Here is a 9,725-nt window from a genome sequence, read left to right on the forward strand (position 1 = left end):
ACAACAAACCTGATGTGGGAATCGTTCCAGGTGATGATGTATAAAATGGTAGCCAGCAAGCGAGCCAAAAGCTCGCAATCTACCAGAGGAGCGAGATATTTATGGGTTATCAAGCGAGATATTTATGGAGATATATTTTTGTTAATGGATTGTCGGACCATCAGAAGTTGTCATGTGCATCATTCATGCTAAAAAAGGATGTGGAATTATGGTGGCTAAATAACAGAGAAATTTTCATTCTTAATGAAAGTGTTATAGCTTGGTCACAATTCTAGGAGATTCTTGAATCAGTACTATCCGAAAGTAGCTCAGCTCAAGAAACAACAAGAGTTTACCCACTTAGCATAGGGTGGACATTCTGTAGATGATTATGCCCAAGAATTCATGAGACTCAAGAGATTTGTGCCCTTACTAGTGGACACAGAGTTAAAAATGGCTGAGATGTTTATGATGGATTTGGACTCAAAGATTCGCCACATGGAAAAAGCCATTAACCCTATGACTTATAAGGCCACACATAGGACAAGTAAGGTGAAGCCCAAAGATCATATGAACTGAGGAACTCATATCACCAATCACTAGCGCGTAGACCTCATTATCCTGACAGACATCCCTCTCGACATACTGACAGAAACCCTCCTCGCCATATGGGCGAACATCCCAAGAACTAAGATGGACCTGGAGGATGATGAGGATCAAAGTGCAATGTATTTGGAAAGCCATATGGGGGCAGATTTATGGTAAGGACTAGAGCATGCTTTCGGTGTGGCTAGGAGGGCCACATTTCTATCAACTGCACAACTAAGAATATTAAAAATCTAGTGAATCCATAAAGGGCACCTGATGGAATAGACAGACTTGTGCAGACTCGTTCACAAGCAAGGGCATACGTGTTCACCAGCAAGGATGTCAGAAGGTCCGACACTGTGGTGATAGGTACACTATCAGTCTTTGGACATTATGCTTTCACTATATTTTATTTCGACTCTACGCATTCATTTATATCTATCCCATTTGTTAGACAAGCAGGGCTTGAACTCGTCCCTCATTGCATGTATAATCTGTTAGTGCCCAAGCGGGGATAAACCTAGATGCTAAATATGAAGTAAAAGATAGGCAAGTAATATTAACATGGCAAACTTTAAACGTAGACCGGATAGTTGTTAGCATGAAAAACTTCGAAGGTAATACTAGGGATAGATTGGTTAGCTATAAATTATGCTAGTATAGTCTGTTACAAGAAGAAAGTACTATTCTCACTTATGTCTTGATCCAGCTTTAAGTTCAAGAGTGCATGTGCTAGAGTTACACTGAAACTAGTCTCAATGATGAAAGCCAAGAAATTGATCCAACAAGGTAGTTAAGCCATATTGGCATACTTAGAATCATGGATGAAAGAGAAAAAGAAAATACCTTGGTGCCCATAGTCAATGAATTTTTGGATTTTCCAAAAAAATTACCAGAAATACCCCCTTCTCGAGCGGTAGATTTTGCCATTGAACTTAAACTAGAAACGAGCCTTATTTCTAAAGCCCCATACCGTATGGCACCAGCAGAGTTAAACAAACTCAAGACGCAACTATATGACTTGCTAAATAAAGATTTCATCCACCCTAGCATATCTCCTTGGGGTTCTCCATGTTGGATGATGGAAGTCCCACATCGGCTAATTTAGAGCATGATCATGAGTTTATAAACAAACAATACTCTCTCCATTAGTATGAGGCCTTTTGGGGAAGCAAAGCAAAGCCATGAGATCTTATGTTCAAAGTGGACAATATCATATCATTGTGGAGAGTCGTGTTCGTCTAACATGACCTTATGAGAATAATAAAGAATAAGTACTATGTTGTCTGTCCTTTTGAAGTTTGAATGAATATGTTACTGCCTCCCACGTGATAATTTATGTTATTAGTCCAAAGGTAACGTACTTGGTTGTCACAAGCTTGCCTCTTTCATCAAAGAAAATTCTAGAAGACGCTGGAGACCTTCCTTATATGTTGTGCAAAGTTGAGGTAACGTACTTGGTTGTCACAAGCTTGCCTCTTTCATCAAAGAAAATTCTAGAAGACGCTGGAGACCTTCCTTATATGTTGTGCAAAGTTGAGCTTCAAGAAAGAGATCAATTAAATGCACTTTAAGTTGCATTGAATGAACTCAGTTGCATTGAATGAACTCAATTGCATTATTTAATTATAGTTTAAATATTTGTTTGTCATATTTAAGCTAGTTTTAAATATAGGAGTTAAGGTTATATTGTAACCCACATAGATTACTATATTCCACCATTAACTAGCCATTTTAATATGGAAGTTATGGTATTTTTCATTTACTAGCCCATTTAATTTGTAAGTTATATATCACATAGGTTAAGATTGTAAGGGCTATATAAAGCCTTATTTTCTTTGATTTGACATCCGATTTTGGAATTAAGAATAGAATTTCTATTTTAGCTTTGTTGAGAGCTCAACTTTCTTTGCAAATTCTTGTGTTTAGAACTTGCATGTATTGTCATTCAAGTGGTATTGATCAAACCTCTTGTGGAGTGATTCGAATCACGAGTTTAGAAATGAGTTTTCTTTACTCTTGATCTTGATCATCAAGATAATCCGTTCCATACTTTCCCTTGGGTTGATTTTCCATATCATTTGGTATCAGAGCTTTAGGCTCAAGATCGAATATATGTTTCATTGTGCTTATCTCTTTTAATTCTCTTATAATTTTTTTTTCTCAGTTTGTGTAGAATGTTCATGTTCTATCACAAAAATATATAACAAAAAAAAAAAAATCTTATGTTCTTTAAAGTGTTAGATCTGGATCTTATCAACACTTTGTTATTCTTTAAGATCTTCTAAATCAATTTTCTTGTTGGTAAATTGATTAGATTTTGCCAATGAGAAGGAAAAAAAAAAAAAACCATTGAAAGAAAGAAAGGATATTGATGTTAAATGTCTTTCTTTTTTTCCTCTTAATTATTATATGTAACTCTCATATGTTACTACGTCTAAATTAGTCCTTAATCATTTTCTTTCTTTAATTTGTTTCTTTGTCGTTATTCGGATTGCTCCTTCAATACCCTTGTGTATGTGTTGAGTGTGCTGTCTATTCACTTTGAATTGCACTTAGCTCTATAACATAGCTTGTCTCACATCCCAATTTATTTTTTGGAGTGTGATTTGTGTGTGCTCAATTGTGAGGGTGAGTTTGTAAGGGAGTGACACATTGATTCGAGTGTTGAGTGCTAAACACAAATGAACTACATTTACGAGTGAATACACGTGAGGGAGCGCTTGTGAGGTCCTTTTTTTTTTTCTTTCTTTCTTTTACCTTTCTTTTGTAGCATGAAAAATCCAGACAACAATACTCAGTAAGCAACCTACTTGTAGGCTCTTAATCACATCCAAGTTTAGGAGAGAACCACCAACTATACTCTAGACCCTATAGTTTCAATACTCTCAGTACACAGATCGGGGAGGAAGAACTTAACCTTTGAAGCGGTATTTCAGCATTTGAGGAAGAGGTGCTCCCTCATAACTACATGTACCCCTCGTACAATCCAGCTAGAACTAGCCACTGCATGGTCAACGTCCTTCCACAGGACGAACCCATCATGTAGGAGACCTTGACCCACTCGCGTGATCAACATCTTACCATAAGATGGATCCCCATGTAGAGTAGTCGATCTACCACTGAGTAACACTTCCCTAACAGGCGTCTCGCCAAGTTCAACAGTACCACACCGGAGTAGGAAGAAAATAGTAACACCTCCCTAATAGGCGTCTCGCCCAACTCAACGGTACCATACTGAAGTAGGAAGGGAAGAGTAACATCTCTCTAACTGGCATCTCGCCTAGCTTAACGGTACCACACCGGAGTAGGAAGGGGAGGGTAACATCTCCCTAACTGGCGTCTTGCCTAGCTCAACAGTACCACACTGAAGTAGGAAGGGAAGTGGGGCATACTCGAACGCTAAATAGATATTATCTGCTAAGAGGTCATATCTCTACACCTCGAGGTCCTAATGTGGTTCTCTATATCTCAAGGGTAGTTAAAACTATTGAGTTAGGGGTCCTAGCTTCCAGATTCACTCAATCAAGACTTCCAAGTCCATAACAATCCAGGGTTAAAGGGTCTCTCCCTCAAAGTGTCTCTCACAACACCATGGACTGTAACATCAGGACGGTCCCCTAACTAAACCCAACTCAATTCCTACAAGAGTTCACCATATGCGTAGCGCAACACTACAGCTTATCAATCATATCATAAGTTCACACAATCATTCAACAGGAGTTTATGTATGATTAACAATGCATTTGATCATACAAGCTCAACGGGGCAGTAACATCCATCGACACCGAGAGCCCAGATACACAAATTATTCAAGGAAGTTCATGTATAATTAACAATGCATACAATCATACAAGCTCAACGGGGCGCTAACATCCCTTAATACTCGGAGCGCAGATACACAAATTATTCAATAGAAGTTTACGTATGATTAACAATGCATACAATTGTACAAGCTCAGCGGGGTGGTAACATCCATCAACACCTGGAGCGCAGATACAGAAACTCTCTCGTCCGACAACATCGTATGAACAAATAAAAGCAGTAGTAAGATAGACCAGCAAGCATACCGACATCGAGTGCGAAATCTCATTAAGGCAGTAAGTCCAACAGATATATTTTTAATTCCATAAGTAGAAGGGATTATTAGATCTAGCCACCCAGGGATAATTTGCTCTAGCATGCATGAAAAATCGAGCGCACCCTACAAGTATTACTTTCTAAATCCAAGTCGTGTGCCTTCCCGAGCTTGATTACAATCGTAACGGAGTCTAAAATTACAAATTATCTATTCACACACCTAATTCACAGTAAAATAGGATTAGTACTGGAATCGGGACAAAAAACGGGTGAAAACAGGACACTTACGCGCCTACACGCGCTTACAGGGGGACTCCCACGCGCCTGCACACTTACCCACACGCGGGCTCCACGCGCAGGGCGTACGCGCAGTCAACGCAGGCATAGGTGCATTTCGAACCCTATCCGACGTAGACTTACCCCTCAAATTTTTTGGGTTGTGACACATGTTGTACAGGGACTAGCGGTAGCTTTCAAGTTGGAACCCGGGTCGTCGGGTTGCTTAACCGAGCACGAGTCGGGTTTTTGGGTCAACCGTCGAACGCGTCAGCAGAGATGCCAGACGCGTCTCTCCACCAGTTGCTCGATGCGTGTCCTCCCGTTTCGGCGGCCGCGTGTCCGTCGCCGATAGCCTAAGTTCATCCAATATCCAGATTCCGGTCAAATTCTATATCAACCTATTTATTTTGGATTTTTCTTTCTTCCAAACCATAACTCGAATTAAATCGATTTCTTCACGAGAATTCAAGATCTGAAGTCCACCAATCTAGATATATTTTTATTGTATTTTTTTGATACTCATATCGCTTAATAAATGAGGTTGAAAACAAAAAAAAAAATTAGTTTCTTACCGAAGTAGGACAATTTCTCTATTTTGTTATCGGATGCGATTTTTTTGGCCGCGTTTCCTCTAAAAACTTGAAAGACTCCTCACCTAAAGTGTTGAAACTAAATTTTATTAAGGTTTAAATCATCTAAAACTCTTGGATCTATATTGAAATCATGAAACAAGAGAGGTCGCGGACTTACCTCGCGTTCTTGCCCGTTTCTTGCCGGAAACGAACGATCCAACGCTCAGACCACTCCTCTTGATACTCTGATTAACTGTAGTAGGAGATCTAAGATTGAGGGTGCTTCAGTTCGGGTTTGGGCGTTTCTCCCTCCTTCTTCCCCTTCTTAAAAACCCTAACTCTTCCTTTCTCTTTCTCTCCCTATTTTCTTTTTTCTTTTCTTTTTCTTTTCTTTTCCTCTCCTTTCTTTTCATTTTTATTTCTATTCTATTATTCATCTTTTACTAACCTCCCTTTCAGCTGGTGAAGGAGGAAGATGGCAGAATGACTAAACTACCCCTCTCGGTTGACTTTGACCATTTTTTTTTATATTTTTTTTGAGTTTCTGTGATATTTTTAAACATTTTTTTCTTCAACCTCATCTCAAAATTCTGTCTCTAAGATCCCCAATAAAATCTCGGAAGATCAAAAAAAGGGAAAAATTTAGGTTTTAAGTTTCTCGTCGGGGTTTGGGTGTTACACATTATGTACATATCATATTATTTTGCATATCGTTTCAGATATCGTTCATCATTCATATCATATCGTTTCTCATTCTTCAGTTCTGAAATCATACATAATTCTAACGGGGTTATATTTCATGCCATTTATCGTAATTTCATGTCATTCATATCATGCTGTATACACACAATTTAAGAGGCCTAACATAACATTCTATTCTTTTAACATAACATTTCGTCATATATACATCATACCATGACATATTGCATCACAATGTATCATATCATAAACAAGTCATAACGTAAACACTTCGTAGTCATATCGTTTTCTAAATTATCATAGCCTTAACGTTCTTATACCTATCACAGACATATCATTACGTGAACGTACCTTAATCATATCGTCACAAGAACGTAATCTAACGCTATCGTTCTATCAATCTATCACAAACCTATCCCTTTCTACCCGTAACCTAATCGTATTCTTCCATCAATCTCTCTTATCCATATCACTCCGGTATGTAACCTAACCTTAATGTTTCATGAATGTATTTTACTCCTATCGTTACATTTCGTTTTGTGCATCCTTCTCGTATCCTATCTCAAACATATGCTTGAACACATCGTACCGTAATTATTATCATATAATTCACATATTATAACATATACATAACATATAAGAAGCATATCGATCCACAAACAATTCACACATATCAATATATTTGACACGTGCATAAGCACGGGGCACGTGTCAACATCAAATATAACCATGCCGATAGCAAGGTCACTTACCGGGCTAGCTTAAGTCGTTGTCACGAATATATCTTTAATTAAAGTTCGATTTCGTCCTTTGAAATCCGAGTCAACCTATATGAGCCCATGACATCCGTTTCAGGTTTGAACTCTACAACATTATTTCTCTACTTTACATTGGTCCATTGTTAAAAGTCTTGAAATGTTATATATCTATAATTATATTTTTATTAAAAATCTTATTTTTCATGGGTACTGTTGTATAAGAAAGTAGATATAGCTATTTCAAGTTATTCTCTACTTTACTACTCCGTCTTTACCCTCTGTATTTACCTTTCCCTCTATATTTAGTTTGTGGTTTTTAATTCTCTAATCTTCCTTTTTTTTTATCTGTTTCCTTTTAATTCATGTATTCCAAATTTCTAGTGGATCTCTGTTTCCAAATCTTTCCTTATCTCAGTATTTCCTATTCAGAAGTTTTATTGGTCATTCTGTCTTTAATCTATTCTTTGGCTACTGATAAAAATTTAATCTAATATTACTAATCGGACAAAAATTTAATCTAATATTACTAATCTTATGATGATTTACTAGATTCGTATAAATGAATTACATTTAGTTTCTAACTCAAATCTAGACCATTGTAATAATTCAATGAAAATCTAATTATAATTGGTGGTGGTTTCTAAAAAAAATAGGATAAAAGAAAATGAAGATTTAATATATACCTGATCAGATCTATCTTCACTTAAACCTATGGTGAATCTCAACTGGGTAAAGGCCATTCTCATTTTTTTATCTGACAATTCTTTCTGGTGTAAGGATGGGTTGAGGAGAAAAACTTGTGGGAATGGAAGAGAGGTTAGTGGAGAGAAGTAGGGAAGTTGTTTTTTTTTTTTTTTTTTTTTTTTTTTTTTTTTTTTTTTTTTTTTTTTTTTTTTTTAAATTTTAATTTTAGTTTATTTATTTATTTATTATTATTATTATTTTAACTATTTTTTATAAAAAAAAATTATTTGTTTATTTGTTTATTTATTTTTAGGCTATTACACAATACCTCCTCGGAGTCAAATTTGTAGTTAAGACAGACAACAGCACCATATGTCAGAGTCAAATTTGTAGTCAAGACTGACAACAGCTTCATATGTCACTTCTTTAATCAACTCAAGTTATTGTCAAAGCAAGCGCATTGGCATGAATGTGTGGCCGAATTTGACTTCCAGTTCGAACACAGGCCAGGTAAAGCAAACCAAGCTGTAGACGCCCTAAGTTGAAAGAGCGAGCATGTGGCTCTGTGCATGTTAGCTCATCTACAAGCAAGTAAGTTGAGTGGAACAATACGGGAAAGTATCGAGGAACATCTAGCCAAAGGCCCGGCCGCTCAGGCCACCATGCAGTTATCCAGAGAGAGGAAGACTCGCCAGTTTTGGGTCGAAGACAATTTACTCTTCACCAAAAGAAATTGTCTCTACGTCCCCTGTTCGGGGAACTTGAGGAGACTCCTACTAAAAGAATGCCACAACACACATGGGCGGGCCACAACGGATGGCAGAGAACCTATACCCTCCAAAAAGGGGTACTATTGGTCGAATCTCCACAACAATGTAATATAGTTCACAAAGACCTGCCTTATTTGCCAACAAGACAAGGTTGAACGAAACAAAATTGCGGAACTACTAGAACCTCTACCAGTCCCGTCCCGATATGAACAGGAGTTCATGGTTAGCTCAGGATTAAGATCGAGTTACCTAGGTCATCGAATGAAAAGAAAATCAGTCTCAACAGTAAACGACATTATAAAGAGAGAGTGATTTTCTTCATGGTCCGATCTTATGCAATACTCATTGCATAGGACGCCCCCACTCACATGTCTCCACATGTACAATTTAGTGATAACATTGTTTATATCATATACAAAAGTGGGCCACATCCATAGTGTTCCCAGAATAAGGTACTCAACCTTATACTTATACTATAGATCATTTTGACTATATACTTTAACTTGATCCACTTTTATGTCTCTACATATAGTTCAAGTAATCATACTATAGCCAGACTGTTCTTAGTTTATTGAATTTAGATTAATGATCGTAAGGTTCACTTTATTCAATAACAATCTTTACTGAATAAACATCAATAATAACTTTATTGAAAATAGAATATGTCTTTGTTTACAAACTATGAGTTTTAGGACATAAAACCCAACAGGTTTCTCACACAAGTTCTGTGGACCAAAATCTTTGAGGGGGCATGTAGAAATCAGTCGGGAATGTGTTGACGACTTGAAGATAACTCAGATTATAGAGTTTGAAGAAATAAGATGGTTGACAGGGACTTCAACTAATTAAGTTGGGGGGAGGATGTCACAGTCATGCTTGGAAACGTAAGAAGCCTTGAGTGTAGTATTCGGACTTTGTTGCTTGGAACGTCGATTTTTCGTCGAGATGAGGGTGATAAGGAGGGAGATGGCGGTTTCTCACACAAGTTCGGTGGACCAAAATCTTGGAGGTTGCACGAAGAAATCAGTCGGGAATGTGCTGACGACTTGAAGATAGTCGCACCTCAGATTTGTAGAGTTCGAAGAAAGGGACTTCAACTAATTAAGTTGGGGGGAGGATGTCATAGGAGGATGTCACAGTCATGCTTGTATCTTAATAAGTTATGTATGAACTTTTTATTTTGAAATAATATAAATATGTCGTCTAATATGTTTTAAATTCTGTTTGTTTTATTTCGTGAATATTTTGCTTGTCTGTTTAGAGTTATCAAGTCTCAATCCTTATATACGTGACCAAAGGTCTTATTCTAAGTTCTA

Source organism: Cucurbita maxima, unplaced genomic scaffold, assembly GCF_002738345.1.
Source record: "Cucurbita maxima cultivar Rimu unplaced genomic scaffold, Cmax_1.0 Cma_Scf00068, whole genome shotgun sequence".
NCBI classification, from domain to species: Eukaryota; Viridiplantae; Streptophyta; class Magnoliopsida; order Cucurbitales; family Cucurbitaceae; genus Cucurbita; species Cucurbita maxima.